General features: G+C 35.4%; 2 protein-coding genes across 3 annotated transcripts in view; one reads left to right on the top strand and one right to left on the bottom strand.

Annotated features, from left to right (window-relative positions):
- IMMP2L (IMP2 inner mitochondrial membrane peptidase-like (S. cerevisiae)) overlaps positions 1-25,290 on the bottom strand; it is a gene marked incomplete at its 3' end in the record, with an annotated part of 606,103 nt that overhangs the window by 121,097 nt on the left and 459,716 nt on the right. The gene's annotated exons all lie outside the window — the stretch shown is intronic.
- LRRN3 (leucine rich repeat neuronal 3) overlaps positions 8,645-25,290 on the top strand; it is a 31,869-nt gene continuing 15,223 nt past the window's right edge. For both annotated transcript variants that reach the window (XM_008569587.1, XM_008569581.1), the window contains exon 1: positions 8,645-9,047. The gene's annotated coding sequence lies outside the window, so the exon portion shown is untranslated. The remainder of the gene's footprint in view (positions 9,048-25,290) is intronic.

A 25,290-nucleotide genomic window follows, 5' to 3' on the forward strand; every position in this document is an offset into this window, starting at 1 on the left:
ACAAAAAAAAAAAAAAAAAAAAAAAAAAAAAAAGGGGGGTTGTTGTTATCATTTTACTATGAGTAAGAATTAGGCATGTCTGTGGATTTTGTGGAAATTTTGCAAGGTGGAATGAGGAGAAAGGCTTCTGGAGACAAATTCCTGAGAAAACAAAAGTGGATGAATTTGAAGAAAGAAAGGGAAGGACATATAGATTGACAACGAGAAAAAGTCTCATCCTTTGAAAATATAAAAAAGAAAAATAATGATGCAATCGGATAAAGATATATTAGGTCAGGAAGTTGTGAAATTAATGGAATTTATACCTCAAGACCTTGTCCAAGGGTTCTGATTGGACAGGTATAGTGGAAGATGAGAGCAAGAGAATCAAGGTGACTCATCAGTAGTTACATATCAACCTTGGTGGACAGGAAAGGGAGAGAGATGAGTGCAACCAAGAGAGAACTGACCTCATCAGATTTGAGGTATGTGTGGTGTCAAAAAGCAGATGTAGGCTAAGCACAGTTCTAAAATAGCCAGAAGGATAGTGGGTTATGGTCAAAAGCAGAATAATGAAGTTCAAGACTTCTGAAGTAGAACAATTCCAGTTACCAAGAAGGTCAAGGGGATGTCCTGGTAATAGGTCTCTGAAATGAAATGGAAGTAAAAGTTATTTTAATTTAAGAAGATTTAGTAATTTTTGGTTGGTTTCATACTTAAAAGTTGAAATTTTCCAAGATTTTAGCTGCAGTTTAAGTGAATAAGAATATTGTTCACCAGATATTCTGTCTCAAATCTACCGAGAAATAGGTAAGTAACAGCAAAGTGGGAGAGTAAAGAGTATCATTTGCCATATGAAAGAGTAAAATAATTAGTGGATTGCAACTGGTGTTGGGAAGCCAGTGAAAGTGTAGAAACATGATCCCCCATAAAGACACATGCACACACACAATCAGCCCTAAGAGGTGAGAAAATGAGTAGTCTGCAAGCAGAGAGAATCATAAAAATAATCAGGTCCTGAAGAAAGATTAGATTTTGGATCAGAAAGGAAATGGAAGAGTGGTCTGGGAAATAGCTGAAAGGATGGCAAATATGATTACAACTGAATGACTGGAAAAGTGAAAAGAATTGGGAGGATTCGCGTAGTCCAAGTAGAATATATTAGGGGTGAAAGATAGAGTTAAAGATAATTTTAAGATTTCAAGCCAAAAATTCAGCAGTGGTATCAATGTAGATTGTAGCTACAAGAATCTCCCATCTCTTTTACCATCCTTACTCACTGTAGTGGGTGGCTTTCATTCTTGAAAACACTTCCTTACACTAAAAGGAATAATTCTATAAATGATCTCTAAAAGACTAAACAGAACTTTAGCTCTGGGCCTCCTGTACTCTCCATCAATGAAGAAAGAGAATTAGATGGGAATGATAAAAGCCATCTTTGTTCTCCCATATAGTAGAAGTCAAGTAAAAGTGACATAAAATATTCATGAAAATTCAAATGACCCTTTAACTTCTAGATGGTGCAATATAACTAGATGCCTAAATATTCCACTGACAAAAAAGGTTTTTTTCTCTTTCTCAAAAATCCCTGCCTTGACCTTTTGCTTAAATGTAAACTAGTAATTTTCACTAGCCCACCTTTACAAAAGAACCAATGTCAAAGCAAAGAAAATACCAATAGACTTTGCATAAGGATATTGCAGCAGGAACAAAGTGTTATATCTCATGCCATCTTTGTTCTTAATTTTTGCCTAGAACTTATATAAATTTGCATGCAATCTTGGTTTTTGGAGTTTAATTTTGCCTAGAACTTACAAGAATCTCTGTAGAGTTATATGAACCCAACTGCATTTAATAAGTACTAATTAAAGAAGATGAAAATAGGAAGTCATTAGCAAAGAAAAAGGCCAGATCAAGTGATACACTCTATTCTCCCATAATTAACAGAGCTGTTATGAATAATCTCATGTGTAACTGAAGACACCAATCTGACAAAACTTATTCCCTTGAAAGGACTCTCTTGATTTAGCTTTTATGTAAACAAACTTCTGATTTTACACAAATGTTTGGGAAAAAATGAGCACATGGAAAGGAGTACTAAATTACTCCTTCAGTCACTCAATTACCTTTTAATTTATAAAGTGTATTGCTGGAAATACAAGCAAATAGGATATATTCTCTGCCTTCAAGTTCCTTACTATCTAGGCACAAATAAGCCATAAACTGAAATTATATGTTGGAATAATATAAATAATATAAAATAAATTTAAAATGTGATAAAATAAGGAAAACACTTATCTTCATTAAGATGGGCAACTTTCTTAAAGGATTGGATTTTTGAGCAGAAGCTTTATACAATTAGTATGCTTACAGAAGAAACAAACATCTAAGAATGCAAAATGTAAGATATGTTCAAGAAATGATGAGGCATTTGAAGCAGCTGAGAGATGGAATGTGTTGGAGGTGAGGAACAGAGAGAAACACTAGACAGCAATTTGGGGAACATCTCAGCCTTAGTATATCACAGTGGTTCTGAATGTCAGCCTTGGAGCCAGACAAACTGCTTTGATGGCTGACTCTACTAATGAGCAACTGTGTGACTTTTTGCACACTCAGGCAAACTTTCTCAGTTTTCTTTTTTGTTTGTTTATTTGGTGGCTGCCTTGTATAGGAATTCGAACCCTTGACTTTAGCGTTATAACACCATGATCTAATCAACTTAGCTAACCAGCCAGTCTCTCTGTTTTCTGATCTGTAAAACTAAGCTAATAGTTATCTGGCATTCTAATAGGGAAGACTGAATAACACAATTCATGAAAAATTCTTAACTTACTACTTGGCACATGACAAGAACTCAAAAAATTTGTCTACTATTACTGCTCTTGTTATTTTTATTGCTATTTTAATTACTGCAAAGTCGATGGACTTGAATATTAAGTTAAGAAGGTTAGATATTTTACTAAACAAGACAGCTCCAGTCATGCAAGTAAAATGCAACCCCAGAAGAACTTCAAATCTTATTTTTAAAATAATAACTATTATTTCTGACTACAAAAACAATATATATTGATTGTTCAAAGTTTGAAAAGTATACAAAAAGAAAAGAAAACCACCTGTATTAGTCTGTTTCTATTGCTTGTAAGAAAATACTTGGAACTGGGTGATTTATAAAAACACGAAATTTATTGCTTACAGTTTCAGAGGCTAGGAAGTCCAAAGTCCAGGGAACACATCTGATGAGGGTCTTGGTGGTGGCGACAGTGATGCAGAGTATCACATTGTGAAATGGAGGAGCAGAGGAGAGCAAAGAAAGTACCGGCCTCATTCATTCTCCTTTTAAAGCCACAGAACCACACCCCTGATCACCATTTTTAATCCATTCACTATGGCACGGTCCTACAGTTTACTCACCTCTTCAAGGCCCCAACTTTCAATTACCATAATAGGATTTCCCACCCTCTTAACAGTCACAGTGGGGGACAAGTTTCTAATACATATATCTTGGAGGACACAATTCAAGCTTCGGTGAGTTTCAGGGGGACATAATCCATTACACCACCCATTACCCCCATCAAAGATAACTACTACCATTAGTTTAGTATATCTAGGTTTTTAGTATATTTATTTTTAAGTATTTCTGAGCAACTTATAAACTATTTACCTATCTGTCTACCTATTTACCTTTTTATCTACCTGCTGTACAGTTTTAAAAATTTATTTTACAAATGTGGATCATACCACACGCACAATTTCTGCCCTGTACGTCAGAGTAACCTTAACAGCAGCCATTTTTTTGTCACATGTCTAGAGAAGGATTAAAAGACAATCGTCTGAGAGAAAAGAATAAAGAGAGGCAGAGAGAGAAGCCAAGATGAGAGACCTTTTGGAACTAAAGAGAAAGAAAAGGAGAAAGAGAGGAAAGAAGAAAGGCATCTGAAGATGGGACAGAGAAACAAATTTGTCTCCTTAAATTCTGACATCTTTCTTTTTCTTGGTTGTGAATTTCCTTGTTTTTCAAATGAAGTCATACTTTTCATTAAAAATAAGACCTATAGTAAAATAAGGTCATTTTTCCTCCAATTCTACTTTCCAAGACACCTTTGGGAAAGAAAATGAGAACTCTGACCCAACTTGCTTTAGTTCAACATTCTAACAAACAATGCTATTCAGGTTAAATCATGTTTCAAACCTAATTGAGAACTAATCTGCTATCAGAATTAGACTACAAAGGACAAAGTCACTGAAGACCTTCCTAACACCATCTCAGCTCCTCATCATTAGTGGCTCACTCATATGTATTTAGTTTTCTGAGCATATCAACTCAGCTTTCCAACTAGGCACTGCCTTTCTTCAGAGCTCTATTTCTCAAAATAGGGACAGCAGTAAAAATTTTGTCATCAACACTGAACAACCATAGCTGTATAAAAGCATCCACTGTCTAGTGCATAAAATTCATGTCTTTTTAAAAATAGTATTTTATTTTTGGCATCCCTTGTTGCTGACTGCATTGAATTGGCTGGCTCAGCCATCAATCAAGCGTTCATTTATTTTACGAATGAATATTGAATGCCTTGTGCAGTCAAAACAGCCTTGGCTCTGTAAGCAGACAAAACTGAGTTCAAATTTTAGCCCCATTATTTAAGTTTAGGAACATTGGGCAAGTAACCTAACTTCTCTAAGCAAATGTTTCTGTCAAATGGAGATAAAAATATCTATCTTATAAAGATGTTGTGAAGATTAAATAACTTTTAAAACACACACAGACATGTGTTAGTTCTCAACAAATGTTTTCTACATTTTTTATGTATTGTGGAGCTTAAAGACATAAGACATACACCCCCTGTAAGGGAATCTTACAAGCTAAAATATTGGAAACAATTATAATACCAAAAACAGTGATAAGTGATAAGAGGAATAAAGAATGCTACTGTGGGTCAAACGAGAAATCATATCTTGTTAGAGGGTCAGAGAAGATTCCACAGGGGAAGGAACATTTGAACTGAAATAACTTATTTAAGCATAGTAGCCATGTGAAAATCAAGGATTTGGAGCAGAAGGTAGAAAGGGCATTCCAAACCAAAGGAAAAACTGGAAAAAAAAAATGAAGAAGAGGAAGAAGAAAGAAGGAGAAAGAGGAGGAGGAGGAGGAGGAGGAGACAACAATGTCCATAATAAGGCAATACTGATGCCATCAAACACCCATTCAGGCTTCTATGTTTCAGGAACTTTTCTAAGCTTTATATGCATATGAACTATTTTAACCCTCAGAGCAATCCTAGGAAGAAACTGAGATGCACAGATGATATTTAACAGAGATGGCAGCTCAGGGTCACAAGGCTAGGAAGTGGCAAGGTAAGGACTCACACCCAGGCAGTTTGTCCCCAGAACCTGCACTCTACCCACTGTCTGGAATACTTGTCTAACAAAAAGCACACAGGTAAATAAAGCCCAGGATTTTAAAATTTCAATAAACCAGTCATAAATTAATAATTTCAACCACTGAATAAATATTTAGCACCCCAATATTTTATTTGAAGATAAAGGCAGAATTATTTCAACATAATTTAGAAGTTGTTATTATTCATTTATGTTTTAAAATCATTTCAATAAATTTTCTTTAAAACTAAACACTCATTTAGGAAACCTTGCTGATATTTACTGCAATGGTGCTAACATGCACATCCATGTAATAGAGTGGATTTGCAATGTGAAAAATTTTATTGGATTCTAAAGGAAGAAACTTGAGAGGGGAAAAAAAAAAGAAAGAAAGAGGAGGAGGGAAAGAGGAAGTGAGAAAAAAAAGAGAAGGGAAACAGAAAAAGCAAATATCTGTCAATGAACCAGTAGATGATAGATGATATGGTGAATAAATCTTAGAAGACCTGAGGGGTCTATTCGTGTCTCTCTTGTTCCAGAGTGTGCACTTAAACAAGTTTCTTGACCTTCTAGAACATTAGAGTTCTGAGATTTCATGGTTCTCATTTGATGACCACTCACAGTTGTATTAACTGAAAAGCCCTGAAATCCTTACCCCATCACAACTAAATAGCTTCATATGGTACTTCATTATATAGATGTGATACCTAATTAACTTTCTCATGTACCTTTTAGCAGAGCCACCTTTCAAATTTCCTGTAAATGACTGATGTCCCTGATAGGTGAAAAAGCACCTGAAACACACACTGATTCTACTAAGCTGCTGATGTTCTTGTACAAGATGGAAACCAAAGAACAAAATCCTCATCTTTTTCATCCAAAGCCAGAGTTATTTTCTCTCCCACATTAGAATCTAATTTCTAATGCTCTATGATATTAAATTTTATAAAAATGAGTGTGAAATCTTTGAAATTATCATGTGCCTGGATTCATAGGACAATTATAGGAAGAACGATCTCATCCCCACCTTCCAAAAAAAAGGTAATTATTTTGTTAAAACAACTTCCTAGGAAATCATGTAAATAATTTGTAATTTAAAGTAGCATTTATGGGCCGGCCTGGTGGCGCACTCGGTAGAGTGCAATACTGAGGGTTGCGATCCCATTACTGGTCACGAAAAAAGACAAAAAAAAAGAAAAAAAGAAAAAATAAATAAAGTAGCATTTATAATAGTCCTCAATTCTAACTAAATTAAAACTTTAAAGATTTTTATTGATTTCTGAAAGAGACTGAAATTTAAAATATCAGGTATGATTGTTAGTTTGATTTAAAAATCAAGAAAGCAGTTAACCATATATCTATCTGTTAAACATGTATCTGTTTGACTATCACAACTTACCTTCACTTATTTAAGCATTGGTAGCCCTGTGAAAGTCAAGGATTTGGAGTAGTTTTCGACTACTCCAGATTGGTTTGAATACTGAATAAATTGGTCAATTATACAGTCCATACCAATTAACCGAAATAAAATGCTTAATGAACCATGATATTAAACTAAAATGCCTTTTTCAAATAATTATCATAATTTTAATATAATTATTGTATATGTGGAAATAAATCCTTCAAGTGTTGAAATGATTTGGAATATGCAAAAAATTAGAGCTGGAGAGACTGAAATTGGGGGTTAAAAAGGATGATGATTATTATTATTGTAAGTGCATTAAATTATACACAGACACACTTTAACTCAATAGCCTCAAAACTCAACCATAACCCCTAACATCTACAGAATTCACTATGTGCTTTCTAAGTAAAAACTGGAGAGTCTAGTAAAGAATAAAACCTTACAATGACATGCTAAAATTAGTGTTATTAGGTTAAGTGAAAATCTACTTTTGTCCTGCACTTTTTTTTTTAATCAAAAGGTTAGGAACCATTTCAATAAATTTTTATAGAAAAAAATAAAGCATTTGAGAACTTTTTACAGAAAACTAGTGAAACTATTTAATGGTTAAAGACAAACGTATTTTAAACTTCCTGGTATTATGACTATAATAATAACTGCAAACTATTTGTCTATGTCATTTCCTTAAATATTTAAGGAGCAATTAGATGTGAAATTTTCTTCTTCTTCAAGTAAATCTAATAAATGTGATTTCTTTTTACTCCACTAGAGGGTAGTCTCTCAAAACTAGGGCTGGAGTCATGAATCTAGTCTGCTTTTGACCTGTTGATAAATTAATCCTCATGTTCTATTCTTCTCAACAAGATGTTTCTCTAGTATATTAATTAAGGTTATAAAACATGCATTTTTTAAAACTGCGGTCGATTTTTTCATGGGTGTTCTTTAAGGAATATACACAACTATTATTTAACTGTTTTCTTTTCCAAATTTCTGGTAATTCAAAAAGAGTTTTACATATGTGACTTATATAGTATATTTTCCTGGTAAACATCTATTCAGAATTAATAGGCCTAAGAATGAGAAATTATTTTTTGAGGATTTATTACTGCTGAAATATTCCCCCAGAGTCATATAATATACATCCTACACACGCAAACTCAAACACACACACACACACACACACACACACACACACATACAGATACAGACACAAACACCCCCACTCACATACCCGTTCACATGTGGCTGGCAGATTTATTGCATCACATATGGAGAAGTGAATACAATTGAAAATACATATTTTTTTAAATAACCACTCAAATCTCAATGTTGTGAATTACAGAGAGGCAAATATATGCTTTATTTTAAAAATCTGGTTAATCTAGATAACAAATGTCATTGCTAAAAAAAAAGAAGAAAGTGTTATTGAACAGCAAGCATGTATGCTAAATTAAGTAGAATCTATAGAGAACCAAATGCCACTCAAAACACTTTCCAGCTGCTCTTCTTAATATAGCCATTACTGAACTTCACAGAGAGGGAGTTGGAGAGGTGAGTCTACCAGGTGTTTTTAATATTGGTAAATCCTTATTAATAGTGTGCCCTGCATATTTTCAGAGTGAAACACAGTTTCTCTGAATGACTGATAACCTAAAAATGAGAAGACTTGTCAAAAAATTCCTGACATTCCCCTGAAGAAAGAAAAAGAAAAAGATACCTAGGAAAATATGCAAGCCCGTTTCATTTATTTGCATCCTAAGCAGCAGTGTCATAGAACAGACAAGTTGTTTCAGCCAACCAGACTGGAGCAGCTGCGAGAGCTACATCTTGGCAGTCTGAAGCGATTGGCTCCTCTCTGGGGAGTGGAGGGTGCTCAGTTATTAATGACCGCTGAGCAGGCAGCACCATGTCAGTGTGACAACTGATCGGGTGAACGATGCACCACTAACCACCATGGAAACAAGGAGAAATAAAGCCAGCTCGCAAGATCTCTCTTCACTAGATTGAGAGCCTCAGCCTGCCGATTGAGAGAAAGAGTTCCAGGAAAAAGAAGGAAACCTAGCTGCAGCCTCCTGCCTTCCTTTATGTTTTAGAATACAGAGATAAGATTGCTTGCATGTGTGCATATCTATAGCACATATTTGTGTATACTTTATTACACACACGCATATGCACCTATTTACACAGGGGCAAGAATACAACCATGCGATTATCTCAACCAGGGAACTGAGGGATCCAGCACACAGGGACACTGGAGGTGGTCTAGCACCGAAACCGCTTTTGCAAGGTAAGTTTAAAATACACATATCTATTTAAATGTGCTCTATTTCTTGTTTCGTTGATGCTCGTGTTTTTACACCTAAATTCTCCTTAGGTATTTTCTTCTTGTCTGAATTCTGAGAGCATTTTTCTTCGCATTTTACTTTTGAGAAAAAATTCAAATGCAAAACCCCTCTGGCTCTGTGTGTGACTAGCTGTGTTTGTGGGATTCTCCAACATGCATCTTACTAGCTTGAATGCCCATCGGAGGATGTGCGTGGGAGAGAAAAAAGCAGTGTTGGGGGAGGAGAACGAGGAGGGAGAGAGAAGAGAAGGGGACAGTGGGGGAGAAGAAGAGGGAGAGAGAAGAAGGGGGCAGGGAGAGAGACAGAGAAACAGAGAGAAGAGGGGAGTAGAGAGACATGAATTGGGGAGGGGGGCAATTTTCTCTTTTCTCACAGTATTTGTAATGAAAAGCAAAGCACACATTATTCTGTGTTTTGAAACCAATCCCCCAAACGGGGCATTTTTGTTCTCTTTCACCCAGTGGATGGAGATTAGGGCAAATGCTGTTTTATGTCAAGAGCTAACACTACTAAGCAGAGTAGGAGAATGAGCCTAACACAAACAGTTATTGAATTTCTGCCAGGCTATATCTTATGGATTGAGGTAAATGACTTCCCTTTAATAACATCCCTTCACTGGTCTGAAGGGACAGTACAAATGTCTGATTGCTAATGCAGCTGGAACTGCCACACACTAGGTAAAAGGATCCCACGAACCAGAAGAGTACTAATCTTCTTTGGTAATTAACAGGATCACAGCAGGATGGCTTTAAAGTACATTTGCTATTTAAGAAGCTTGTTCAAACCAACTGCTATATTCCCTTCGCTGTTACTGAGCTGGATGGCTTACTTCAGCTCTAATTTATTCATTTTTAACAATATGTCCTTGTTTCCATGCCTCTAATTTTAGTGAAAGCGGGCTATGAATATGAGTAGAACCTTTCTAATTTAGTTAAAAGGGGACAATGTGAAAAATAAAAAGGAAAGAAGTAAAGATTCAAAATCTCTACCTTGAAAATAGGGTGCCCTGGTATTGTAAATATCACTCTGTATGCTGTATTTCTCATCTTTAGTTTCAGAAGTAATTCCTTTGAGACAGAATTACTCTCAGAAAACTCTGTGAGTATCCATGTAGCCATGATTCATGGAATACAGTGTGGGTTAATTTTTACTCCCAATCTTGTAAAAGGAATCCAGCTACTTAGAATATGCTTTCAAACACACAGCACCAATTGAGGATGTTCATGGAAACATTTACTACCCCCTTTAATGGGTCCTGTGAAGACATTAAAATAAACCTATTATTTACATTTCATCTTCTGGAGCTCTCTTCTCCCTTCCTTTACTTCAACTAACCAAATAGTTAATGGACTCTGCTTCTTTGAAACTGTGTTGTTGTTGTTTTTTCCCACATCTGTGATTTCAGTTATTATTGGTTTCCTAGTTTATAATATAAGTAAGCCAAAACCAAAAGACCAGCCACTTAGACCTTGCCACTTTCCCATAAATGTGTCAAAAATGAGTCCGTTTATAATATGTAACGTAAGAAGTCAATTTCAGTGACCTTTGTAAATGATGACAATAAAGCAGCTCTGACAATGTGCCAGTGGCTTCGATTTTCCCTCCGTAAAATGAACAAGTTTAAGAAGAGGGTTCCTGCTCAGAGTGAAAAATGAAAGGTGCTGAAGCATTAGCTTGCAATATTGGCAGCCCTGCTTGCTTTGCCTCAAACACCACATGCAATCCACAGAAAAAAAAAACAAAATGATTTATTACAAAGAAGAAAAGGTGTTTTCTGTGCTTTGCTTTTCATTAAAAGTGCTGCTTTTGAAACAGATCAGATGTGCTATTTTGAGGTGCCTCCTAAGTCCCTAACCAAGAGGAAAGACTTGAAGTAGATATTCAACCTCCCGATTTCAAACTCCTGTATAATGTAGCATTGCAGTATTGATTTGTTTTTCTTAGACCTTTTCTAGGGAAACTTTTCATACCAAACCCACACATTCTTAAATCTTACCCAGCCTATTTTAAAATCATAATCAATGACACTAAAGAACAGTGGATTCACTCTTTAACCTTAGCAAAGCTCATATACATATTTTGTGGATTACAGAGATCAGTAATGTACCCACTTGAATCTGAGAAATATAGTCACTCCAGGCTCGCAGTGTTATCCTTTAGTGTATGCCAGTGAGTTTGGTGATTTGATCAGCATCTACCAATGCCAGGTGATGGACACACAGCGTGCCTGGAAGACTTAACCATGGTCTTCCCCAATCATGTAACTACACAAGAAATAATAGCTTTCTGGCAAGACAAGCTTCAAAGGGCCATCTTTTCAGTGTGTCCCTTGTCATAGGCAATATGCTGAGTTAGAATGCTGATGAGTAGGTGGATTTTTTTCTTTGGTGGTGGTAGTGGTTATTGTTAATGGCTTAATAAACAGTGTTACCTGCTTTCTAGGCCAGCAATTTAGGAACCTATGAAAAAGGTGATCAACTAATGATTCACTTAACCATATTTCAGTATTTCATTGTTCTTTTTACACCAATTGCTTTTGCCACAAAATGGGTCTGATGTTTCACATTTTTCCTCCACTCTGAATTTTTTTCTGGTGTTAAATTCCTATGTAACATGGCATTACAGTATTTATTGCAAACTAATTAAGTTGATTGGAAAGGTTTATAATCTGAGTTTAAAAAAAACATTTATATAAGTTAAATATTATTACTTAATTAGCAGCCTCTGAAGATGGTCATAGATAAGGTATCTGTTGGTGAATCTGAAAGAGATCATTAAAAGGAAGCTAATAGCACACACACAGAAATGAATGCCCCAAAGCATAATTTAAAATAATGTGGCTCTAGCCAATCTGGAGAAACACTGGACATGTCGGCAGACTACTAAAATGTTCCATGTAGACCTGGTTCTGAGGGTTTAGCTACTTATGTGTCACTCTTTGGTATGTGAAACTAAATAAATAAAGCAGGTAAACACTTAGCAATACATCAGTACATCTTGTCAGTGCTGTCAAAGACAAAGCTCTCTGATATTGGCTATGTAACTAGTATTTAGGAGAGCTTCACTGTGTAACAACTGAACATAGGTCCTGCACAGAGCTCAATGAATTCCTCCCCTCCCCTTCTGATAAAGTGATGTCTAGCTAAACACCTAGGAAATCACTAGTAAAATATGGTAACAATTATTCCTTTGGCCACAATGTCAAAGGAAATCAAATTCTAATATAAAGAAAATAGGTGGTCCCAGAGGATGGGAAAAAGTAACTGGGAGAAATCAAAAATGTTTTCTTTAACTTGATGGGAGGGCTGGAGGAAGATCTCAATAGATTCTATTAACAAGTCATTAAATCCAGGATTAGCAAAGACAACAATGCCCATCTCAAATCTTTGTGAAGAAGTACAGTGCCTACCAGACCACCTACTATATTTGCATAATTGTCAAGTTTGTATATACCCGTCTGCTATTATGTTAATACATCTTTAGATCATAATAAGTGAGTATTTTTTTTTAAGGTGCTATTAATAAGAATACATTACATAGCTTCAGCACAGGGGAATGAAGGAGGAGGAAATGCTTTCACAAAATAATAAAATTCTTAAGTTGAAAGAGACCTGTTTAGTAGCTAGTCTAATATACAGATTTGATATGTGAGGAAACTGAGGCCCAAAGGCTTTACATCTTTATAATGTAATATAATAAACATATTTTAAATTCACATGGCTATTTAGTGGAGAGGCCTAGGATAGGACCCTTTAGAGTGCTCCCTCCAGAATTCCATTAAAAGTCTGCCTCCTCCAGCTTTCATCGATAATAATTTTTTTTAAATCATAGATATGTGCCCCCTCCCCCCCCAAAAAACTTAAAGAAATGTTTATCCAGATAATCAAGAATTCTAAAAGCAAAGCTGACATTCAATAACAGAGCAGCATTGATTTGCTAAGTATACAACACCCAGATATTTCAAACCCATAATTCATCTTTTGGATATAGTATATTATATTCTGTAGTGAGTCATAAAATAGAGTTTTGCCCTACTTTTGAAACATCTTAATAACTAGACCATTACCCTATACCTAGAGATTTAGCTATTGTCACCCACTACAAGTTTTAAGTTTTTCTGAGAATTCTGGAGAAACTCTCCAAATCTTTTTTTACTTGGTTTCACTGTAAATATTTTAAGGTACTTAACAGTGTCCTCTTTATATAGTATCCGCTCTCAGGACAGCAACCCTCCCTTCCCATCTCCCCCATCCACACTTTATCACTTTCAGAGTTAGAGTGAGAGCCTTTGCAGGCAATGACATATCTCCTTAATTTCACAACACTATTTTTTTTTTCTTTTTGGCAAATTTTTCTGTTCCTAAATGTGCTCTCCAAATTTTGCTTAATATAGTAACAAATAACTGACTGAAAAGCTTTTGAGAAGTAAAGAAGGATATTAAAAATATATACAGAATAACTGTGAATACTTGTTCAGAGGTCTCCTGTTTACAGAGCACCTTTTCAACAGTTACATTTGCTCCCTACAACACCCTGGTGAGGCAGGGTGGGTGGGTATGATGATGATCATCATCTTTCTTTTAAGATTGGAGAATGAGGTTCTGTCAGGTTCGAGTCTTGGTAACGTGGGGGAGAAAGGGTCTTCTGACTCTAGAGAGTAGAAAATAGCATGGGTACGTCACCAATCACAATGCCTGGCGTTTCAGAAGTCATTCATTATTCTTCCTGAACTCCCACTTTAAACCTTACCCTTCCAAGTTCTATTCATATTCTACTAGTGATTTCCTAGGTGTCTAACTAGACATCACTTTATCAGAAGGGGAGGGCAGGAATTCACTGAGCTCTGTGCAGGACCTATGTTCTGTTGTTATACAGTGAAGCTCTCCTAAGTATGGTTGCATAGCCAATATCACAGACCTTTATCTTTGACAACACTAACAAGATGTACAGATGTACTGCCTAATGTTTACCTTCTTTCTTTCTTTTTGCATCATACCATACTACATCTGGATGGATTTTTGCAAATTAAAATCTGTATTTTTAAAATTTAAATCATAGCTAACACTATATCTGAGTTAAATAAGAAAAACACAACCATCAAGTAACCTTGGAGAAAAAGATTGTATGTCGTTCTGCCTACCCACCCATAGGTTTATTTGACAGTGTTAGCACTGTGATGAACAGATAGATACTTGGCAAAAGTCTCCAAAAGTCTCAAAAATTGGATAAAATAGAATGAGTAAACTGTTCAGGTTACTGAATAATTATGAACAAAGTTCTCAGCGTCACTTGAAGTACCACCAGTGGATAAAGCATAAACATAAAAGTAACTTCTTTGGCATCTTTTCCCTGATTAGTTTGTCTTGGGGAGAAAATGACACACTAGACAAATCAAAAATACTGGTGAATTTGAAAACCAGTAAAGTCAAAATACTAGTAGATTTATTACATTATTATGAGAGACCTTTCTAGGGGAAATTGTGACTTTCAAAAGTAGTAGTCTTCGAAATGAATGAAAATCCTTAAAAAATATGTTCTAAAGTTTGCAGTGCCAAGCTTTACCGCCAGAAGGTAAAGCACTCCACAGATAATCAGCTACTCTGCTCAGGGAAGGAGCGTGACCATCACCATTTTTTGCATGTCTGTATTGAAAAGGCCCACTGAATCAATTAAAGGCTTGGTATGAACAGGGCAACTTTTCTATTTACAGAGGCCTGAAACCCCTGGGATCTAAGTCCCTGAGGAGTGAGAGAGGAGGCAATGTTTCCTGACTTGTACAAAGCAGGGACTCCAAAAATGGGAGGATGTACTCCCCTGGGACTAAGCCCACTAACATGCCATGGTTAGCTAAGCAACGGCCTTCAGGAAAGCTCAAGTCTCACAACACTTACGAATAACATGAGTAATACTGGATATTTTGATTACACGAAATATTTAAGAGACCTCATTTTCACTGTGGTAGAGAGAATCAGTTTGGGCTTACTATACATTTTTCTAAAATTACTACATTAAACTAATAAATTGACTATAAAGAAATAAAGGAAAATATTTTAGTAGATTTATTCCTTGGAGTAACATTTATTCCATAATATCTTATAATCTCATAATGCCAAAGGGTCAAGGCATTTAAATTACATTGTCAACTAATTTGAAGTTTACTTTTGTTAAGAAAGAAAAAAAAAAAACCTCCAAAAAAATGTTAAAAATAGGTATGTATTTTCAGAGATACGATTCATATTGGCCTTTATGTCATTAGTATATTTTCCTCATTACTATATTCATATGCCTAAGAAATACTGGTCTTATCATTGTTTGTTAACAGTGTTTATGGGCTCTTTGTTTAATTCTATTTTTACCAAAATTCAGTCCCTCAGCAACACCAAATACTGAATATGTTCCACAAAGAGTACTCAACATCTGTAGAGCACATGAGACAACAATGGCCTTTATTGAAATTTCAATAGTTGTAGGAAATAATATCAATATACATCTAGACAGATTATATTTTGATTTCTACAAAGGCCAAGGGGTTAATGACCTTACACCGCAGGTGTCTAGGGCACTGAGAACAAAAAAAATAGAGAAGGCAAAAGGAGACTGAGTCTAGGTTACAATGTTATATCACTGAAGAGAAAGTGTAATAGGGTGAAAAGAGCAAAACAACGTAAGCACCATATATGGAAGAGAAGTATATTCTAAGCACACATAGACCTTGGAAGCTCTATTCATAGTAATTCTTGAATGACACACATATAAAATGCCATTATAACATATGAGCTTAGATTGATTTCATCCAACAAGTAAATTTATTGTGTGAATAGCTGAACTGATTCACTTACCAAACACATAATTTATATCGTTCCTCTTTCTGTAGTTTATCACCCACACATGTATTACACAAATACTATAGCAGCTCAAAGAGTGTCATAAGGTGATGTTCAACTAACTTTTTAAAATCAGTGAGACAGGGGCTGGTTGGTTAGCTCAGTTGGTTATAGTGTGGTGTCATAACACCAAGGTCAAGGATTCAGATCCCAACACTGGCCAGATGCCGCTGGAAAAAAAGAAGAAAAAAAAAAACCCTTCTAAAGTCAGTAGGACATTTGCCAAAGTACCATTTCCTTAATCAGTTATTGTAATGAGCAAGCAAATTCCATGTAAATATCAAAGTCCTATTTTTTATTTTTTATACTATAAACTGTATCACATTATGTTGCTCTTGGACAAAATGGTCAAAGAAATGAAGAATTAAAATAAATGTTATAACATAATGTAAGCAGAGACCTTATAAGTTCAAATCACATCATCTCTCTTAGACAATCCTTTACTGGCTAAGGGAATGATAATAATATTAGCAGTTCTCGTTTATTATATACAAGCGGTTTTTTTTGTGCCAAAGTTTGTGCCAAGCATTTATAAATTTTCTCATTTAATCCTAACAACCCCATGAAGTACCATTATTAATCCCATTTTATAAATTTCACAAATGAGGAAATGAAGAACAGTAACTTGTGGTAACTAATTAAAGGCAGGACAAGGAAAGGAACCTAGGCCCAGTTTGTCTCTCAAGAACATGCCCTTATGCCTGAGGCAACACTGCCTCCAATTGGTACTGCTTAAACATAGCCAGTCTATACTGCCTTCCGGGACTCAGATTCTCTAAGAAAATACAACTCCACTTATAATTTCATACCATACATCCTGTTCAATTAGAATACTATCTCTTTGCAGAATTCATTCATACCTTCTTTTCTGCTCCTAAGAAAGATGATTTACTTATTTATTTTTGAGTATCACTCCCACTAAAATGATTTTTAGACCTGTGCACTAGCAGCTTATCATCTTCTTTCACCATTTTCCAGCAAGTAGAATTCAACATGCTTCTTTACCTGAGGTCATGCAGTGCAATAAGTGACACGAGGGACACAAAGGAAAAATGCAAAGCTTAGCTCATAGGTCTCAAATTTCATTATTTATAATAATCCTTCCATGGATCCAATTTCAATTTGTAGACCCTTTTTTTTCTAATGCATTATCTTTAAAACAGTGAAGATGGAAACAGTCTGAATTCTATTTCACTACTAGTGTGATGGTCAATTCATCAATCCTCCTCAGTATTTTTTTCCCTTTTTTATTTTGAAATTTGAAATATAATTGATTCTACATTTTGTGGGATACAGAGTTGACTCTCAGTATTTGTGTACAACATGTGATGATCAAATCAGGAGTGTTGGCGTATTCGTCATTACAAAACTTATTCATTCTTTGTGTCCATTAACCAATTTCTCCCTAACTCCCCTCCCCCTTCCCTCAGTATTAGTAAGCTTTTAGTTTTGCAAAGTTTATGAAAACTAATTCTTTTCAAACTGAGGATGCTGAGCCAAACCGGAAATTTCAGTAGAAGTGTTCTATACCAGCTGTTTGGAAAACTTCAGTGTTTCTCACTAAAATGACCTCAAAGAGTTATCAGGGGAGTCCTTCAACTTGGCTGTCCTACATAGAAAAAGCTGAATGTGAAATTAAGGAAAAAATGTTACTGAGGATTCCCCCAGTAATTAGAAATGGGGCTTAATAAATACATGTTCACATACATTTTCTTTTCAAACTAAAGAATTTTTTTTAATTGTAAGCAATTAGACAACTGAAAAGTGAAACTGAATTTTGAGGTGATAAAAGGTGCATCAGGAATAACCTAACTCAAAATATGTAGGAAAGAAAGGAGGACATGTATAACTTTAAATTAAACTTTTGGGTTGTTTTTTGTTTGTTTTCTTGCTATTTCTTATATTCATATACAACAATGAGGAGGAGGAGGAGGAGGAGGAGGAAGAGGAGATGCTGGCCAACATTATGTAACATGCACCAGAGCCTGGACCCTGGTTAAGCTCTTTACACACCTCATCTCACTTAACTTCACAGTTTCATGAGGGAATTAAGGCTTAGAATGGGGAAGCATTTGCCCAATTTTACTCAGTGGCAGGGTCCTTACTTGAATCCTGAGCATCTGACTCTAAAGCCCATTCTATTAAAAAAAATACTATTGTGCCTCCCATAACATATTTATTCGAATAAGCATAATATATTTATCCTTTGGGAAGCATTTGACTTTTTATGCAGAAACATACAACAGGCTCTTTCTATAGTTTTAAGCTCCACAGAAAAGATCAGGAAGCTTATATAATAATTAATCAAACTTTACAGTTTTACCACGTGGTATGACCTGATTAGCATAATCTTATTTCATGAATAATATAAGGAACACTTAATATAATTCAACTAATCTAAAATAAAAGTATTACTCGTGGATTTTCTAATCAAACATTCTCATTAATCTGAGTCATTTCAGAAATGTAATGTGCATAAAAAAATGATTATGGTTGAATTCCAGAAGGACTTATGAACATCTAAGATCTTTATCATTTCTTAGGGAATGGAAATCAGTAATGAAATAAGAAAAGTTTTCTTGACCATAAATATCTTGCAAATGGAACGAGTAGAACAATGTTTCTACCTTATCATTTCAGTCTTGAATGTTGCTCAGTAGATTGAGAAATGTTTGAAAACTTTTTTTGATTTTTCTATATTTTGTACACATAGGAAATATGATAAACGCTTATAAGTTTAAATCTGCCCCATAAAGAATTTTTCCTACCTAGAATGCTAACGCCTTCTCCTCCCTGACCACAACATTCTGCTTCCACCCCTTCCCTATTCCACTCTGAAGGTAATGGTATATTGAGTTCTTAACCCTGTGTAAGCACGGGGCTTTCCTTTTCACATACTCATGTTTATTATAAAGCAATGAGCTGTTCTGTATGTTACATCGTAGGTGAGTCTTCTAAAGGAGAGGCATGCCATATCATGGTCATTTAATCAATGACCATGGATACATCCATAGTTAATGAGTAGAACCTTGGCACATTGATAAGGAATGATGTATGTATGATACCATAAATAGAACCAAATATCGGTATCTAGATTATCAGCATCAAACTCACTTGGGTGCTTACCTTTAATGCAGAATCTCAGGATCTCTGTGAGTGACACCTACAATCCCTTGTGATTTTTTGCACAGAGTTTCAGAATTAGTGGGTAAATATTCAAGTGATTTTTCTTTGTCCATTGTCTGCCATTATTGTTTTAGGTTTAGTAAAAATGTTTTATTTGCGATAAACAATTGCTTGAATTTATACAGAATATGCATAGAATAGGTAGGTACACTGCATTGTCTTTTTCTTTTTTTTTTTTTTTCTTCCCTTTTTGTCTTTTTTCGTGACTGGCAACGGGATCACAACCCTCGGTGTCACACCCACACCGTGCTCAACCAGTGAGCTGACCGGTCTCTATATGGGATCCGAACCCTCGGCAGGAGTACCGCCGCACTCCCAAGCGCCGCACTCTACTGAGCGCACCACCGGGCCGGCCCTGCATTGTCTTTTTCTCAAGAGAAGACTGAAAATAGAATATGGCTAAATGAGTTAGGGTTTGATTGTAAGGGATCTGAGATATTCAAGTGGATGAGCTTAGATAATATGGAATAATTAAGGTTGTGGTAAACATAGTCCCTATCTCTATTGACCTCAATCTAAAGAGGTACACCATTCACAGTCATTTCTTGGTTCCCAGATGATGTCTGTAGGGTAGTGATTAGGTATGCTTAGGATACCTGTTGATTTGCTTTCAAATGCCATTTAATCATGTTGTATAAGGAGTCAGAACTGGTACAACAGAATCACTAAACCGGTAGAGATTTTACAGATCTTAAGTTACTTGCTCAAAGTGACCCCATTACTTAAAGACATAATTGGAGCCAAAAACCAGGTGATTCTATCCTTGTCCCAGGGTTATTTCACAGCACATTTACTGTGATCATAGAGTTTCAAAAACTTTGGACTATATGCACCTATCAAATCATTCTTTTTTCTAAGCACCATGATGACCAAAAGTTCCCAAACTCAGCCCTGTAGAAACACTCAGCAGTGCCTTCTCTGCGAAAAGCCTGTATTTGTACAGCCTCTTAGCTCCTGGAGTTTGGCGGAAGCCCAAATCACTGCCATCCAGGCACTTTTCAAGATATCCCTTTAGATTGGCATTTTATTGATAGTTATGTGTTGCTGCTGCTCTGCACCAAGCTTGTTAATTACTTGGGTCTGGGGTTTTAAATTTGTGCCCTAAAGTGATTTTAGCTGAAGAACTGTTATGTTTTGTTTTTTAAATCAGACAAATTAAAAGAGAGAGGAAGAAATTATTAAATGGAAACCCACAAATAAAAGAATGGAAACCCTAGAAATAGCAAGTTTCATATTTACCCAAAATACAAACGGAATGATCCAGCTTCTTTTTGCTGTTCTATCAGAAACTTCTACTCCTCTTAGATATCCCATCCCAAATTTAAAAGGCTTTGGACACCATTCTGCCCTAATCCTCTTTGCTAGGGCCGTAAAAAGCTTTACAATACACACAAAATAATTGCAAACTTTAAAATTATAAATCTCATTGTAAACTTCTTGAAAAAACTAATATAAAAACCTTGTTGTAAGTTACCTCGCAGAAGATGATGCAGCATAGAAAAATGAGCACTTTAAGACCATGAGTTGCTAAAATAAAATTTTTAAATTGTTGACATGGTCTTCTTTAGGACCAAAGAGTGTCTCTTTATAATAATGACTTCACAAGGATAGTTTTCACTTCTCTCTCATTTGTACTCTTCTTAGCACTTCTGGTGCATATTGAAAGATTGTGTTTAAATTAAATTTTAACAATCTCTATAAGACTCATTTCTCCCAAAACGTAACCACATCTCAAGAAATGAAAACTACTGAATTCCATCATCTCAAAAAAACTGTATGAGCGTTTTTGTAAATTTATAGTTGACAATTATACTTCTGTATTGCTGTCCATTCCAGAGCAAACAAGTTGTTGTGCACGAGTACTCACTTTCATATGCATACACATACTGAATTTTTTTTAACATTTGTCAACTGTTAATAGTTCTTACCAGTTTATAAATATTTAATTAAATCTAGCCACACTTACTTGTACCTTGTTTCCAATGACTTTTTTCTTCCTCTAAGACATGCCATATAACAGATGATGAATATCATGGTACATTTCAAGATTTAATTTCATAGAAATATCCAAAAAATAATCTACTAGGCAAGTAAAATTTTACGTTTTATAACATTCAGAGTCAAATGTCATTGAGGTAGCTCTACTTTGCTTTGCCACTTCTCCTGCTCCCACCTTTCCACCTCTAAACTGAGTTTAAGGTATAATAAATTCTAATGAGCTATTATCAGTATGATGATGACTACTAACTTGGTAGTGATTAACATTTAGTGATTACGTTCTATGTTTCTGGTGCAGAAATAAGAATTTTATTGTACTAAAGACTTTTAACCCATTATTTTATTTAATTTTTACAACATCCCTATGAGCTAGGTAATATTACCGCTCACCTTTTAGTAGATGATGAAACCATGACATGATAGGGACAGAGGAAGAACTGGAGTCTGTGTTTGCTCTCTTAATTACTAGGCTGCTTCTACTGAACACCATTCTGAGAGTTTCACAAAGGAAGAGAGAAAGATAAAGCATCTGTATTTGCTATTTAAGAAATCTTGGGGGGCTTGCCAGTTTGCTCAGTTGGTTAGAGCACTGTGTTATAACACCGAGGTCAAGGGTTTGGATCACCATACTGGCCAGCCACCAAAAAAAAGGAAAGGAAAGGAAAAAGGAAAGGAAGAAGGAAAGAAATCTTGGGGTTAAGTGTGGAACAAAGTGACAATACAGAAAAATGATACTCCCATAACAGGTGTTTGGGGGGAAAGTTATATTTTCCTTTTCATTTCCCCAGCATAACACCCCTCATATCTCTGGGTCTGGGCCTATATTCAGACTATTCAGGCAACCCTTTTGAAAACCACATTTGCTAAAGAAATGATTCCTGTTGAAGGATTTCTTCTGTCCTCATTCATGCACGCACATACTTGCCTCTACTTTTCACATCTTGAGCCAGCTTTGCAGAGTTGGCAATGACAAAACCCAAAGGAGAGAAGAGACAAAAGTCATACAATTTTCTTTCTCCCACTCCTTCTGTTTCTTATTTTCCCATAAATGTGTAATTAAGTAATCCTCAATTCAATATTATTTTAGAGAGTGGAACAACTTCTTCTGGCATCTGCTTTAGATTTACCAAACTCCACCTTTTTTTATAGAAATGTTCTCCCTTTTGTGGCTAGTGCTCCAGTTTATAGAGTATTCCTTATGCTGCCAGTTTATTAACTAAAACCATCTCTTCTGTTGCTGCTGATATCAATTTTCTAAAAGCGTGAGGGAATATTATATGCTATGGTTGCTAGCAATAGTTTTAAATACTTCTAAACAATAGAAAAGTCTCATCATTAATTCCCCTACCTAGTCTCAATTTTTGTCTTTTTGAGCAAATGCTAAAGAAGGATTTTTAAATGTAGGGAAAAGGAAGGTTGTTAGTAGAGATGCAAAATGTGAGGGACTTGCCAAGGAGTCACAGGAGGTGAGATATTAATGTATTCTCAGTAAGCTGTAAGCTGTATTTCTGATCAAATTAAAAATATGCACACAAATACTCAGGCTCTCATTCTATGGGAAGCAGGGGCAAAATCTATACAGAATGAAAGGGTCATGCCTTCCAGAACATTGGTGAAGACAGGAAAAGCAAGCAGAAAGAAGGGGGCAGTCTCATACTTGAAAGGAGAAAACATATATAGAAGGGAAAGGTAGTTGCAGATATAGTGGCTGTTAGAAGTGAGTTTGGTCCAAAATGTAGATCCACTTGCCAGAATGCAGACAGCAGAGACATGACCATAGATGTCCAGAAAGTTCCCAGTCAAGAGCTATTTCTATTTCTACAATAAAGGTCTCATTGAGACAAAAATATATTCTTATCTCTGTAGACTACAAATATATATTTCCAAATAAAATAAACAAAACCTTTTAAAGTGCCCTTTAAAAATTAATGATTCTTTTTCATGAAATAAACTAAAGAATCCATGTGTCAATATGCTAAAAAGTTACAAAACAGATGTCAAATAACCTTCATTTTGCAACAACAACCTTCTATGAATCTGACATCTAGTTACTCTAGTTAACATCATGTATGAAATTCAGAAATTATGCAGCCAAAGAATGGAATACTAATTCATAACAGCATGTTGAAAGGAGCAGACGAGAACAAAACACCACAAAAGTATATATATTGACTAAATGAGACTGCATATGTTACTATCTTCCATGACAACAGAAATTTATTGGCTGACAATTTACATCTGGTTTGCTCCCTTATTCTGCAAATCACAAAAATGGGTTGCTGTGGCAACTGCCACATGCTATTTAGCTTGCTGGAGGAAAAATTAAAAAAAAAAAAAAAAAGCTTCTAAGACAAATACAGCATTTTATTGTTCCTCCCACCCCAGGAGAAGAAATCTCCTGATAGTAGGTCTGTTCTCTCATAGCATTAAAAATGGGCTTGCTTTTTGTCATTTGCATTTATATTATGTATACTACCAATTTATGCAAATGGAGAAAAGAAAAAATTCATACAAATATAAAAGAGATAGATACAGATTGTTGAGCCACATGAATGTGATGGGGCCATTGTCTTTTATAGCATCCCCACTTATATCATTGACAGTTCTTTTAGCCAATTTAACTCCACTGATGTATGTATCAAATCCATGCATGATACTCCCAGGAATACACTTCAGCTCAATTCTTAATGCACCAGCAAGGACAAGCTTATTTTTCTGGACCAGAAATAAGAGTAAGTACACATTAAGTGACTAGATTTTCTTGGAAACATCCTTAATCTCACAGTAACACATAACATCAGTGCCACTGAAGCAAGCAAATTAACCCACCTCCATGCTGAATAAAATGGGAATATTCATCCCTTACCTACTTCTCCACTACTGCCATATGGAACCTTCTCAGGAACTTCTCAGCACCGTAGGCTTGAGTGAAGGGCTCACTGTTTTGCGGCAGAGACTCAAGTAGGGCAAGGATTGGTGAAGTATGGCTGCTAAAAGATACTAGGGATTTATAATATACATAACAAGATAATAGGAATTAAAGTCTCAGTGTGTGAAAATACTGTGTATCTAGGATGCAGATAAAAATTGCTCTTACAGATCTTGGAGGTAAAAGTACCTGACTGAATACTGTATTACTCTTCTGCTGTACCATTTAATCATACCAAAGAAACGGAATCAACACACAAATAGATTTTTTTTTCACTTTTCCTTGGGCAACAACAGAGAACAATCAATTTAAATATAATAGGAAAAATTTGTGTTTTATTCAGAAGAGTAAAGGAAAACATTCATTCAACAGGACCACATAGAATCATTTGCTTAGTAGTGTTTGTAATATGTTATGCATTTATCCAGTCTACTTTCCATATTAAAATGCAAAAACAATTACTCTGGATGTAAATACTAGAAAACAATCAAAGTTTCTGTTAAATCAACGAAGAGACAGTTAAGCTGCAATGTGATTTGCAGATGCTCATGAACAGACAATAAGTAGAATTTCTATGACTAGAACGTGACAAAGAAGAGTGATGGAGCTTCAGAAATTCCCTTTCTTCTCTTCTCCTCTCCTTCTTTCTTCCATCCTTCCTCTCCCCTTTCTTCCTTTCTTCCTACACAGAATTTGAAGGACAGCTTTTATTTAAAGTCTGAAAATCTGAATAATAGTAGGCATGTAAAACTGCCTTATGTGACAATACCAGCCCTACAGCGGGTAGAAACTTCGTTTCAACATTGTGTTATAAATAGTTCACATTCAACTGATCAGTCACAGGGGACAGGGGCAGTTTCAACCTTTTAGTTCCTTTGCTTTAAAACAAAATTCTCGGTAGCTCTTTGTATACTTACATTAAAGCCACTTTTGTTCATTAGAAATTCAAAATAGGCCTGTTCAAGAAAAGGCAACTGAACATAAAGCAATGAATAAAAAGATTCTGTGCATGTATAACAAGCATTTTGTATTTCACTTTGTATAAATGGAATTTTTAAAATCCACAAGTTTTAATTGGGGCACTACCGAAGTAATAATCTCAAATATGAGATTCAATAAATATGTTTCATGCTCTGATTAAATGTCAAGGCCACAGATTTGTTATTTCAGATCTAGTGAGCAATAATT

The sequence above is a fragment of the Galeopterus variegatus genome, unplaced genomic scaffold (assembly GCF_000696425.1).
Source record: "Galeopterus variegatus unplaced genomic scaffold, G_variegatus-3.0.2 Scaffold27, whole genome shotgun sequence".
Classification (NCBI taxonomy): domain Eukaryota; kingdom Metazoa; phylum Chordata; class Mammalia; order Dermoptera; family Cynocephalidae; genus Galeopterus; species Galeopterus variegatus.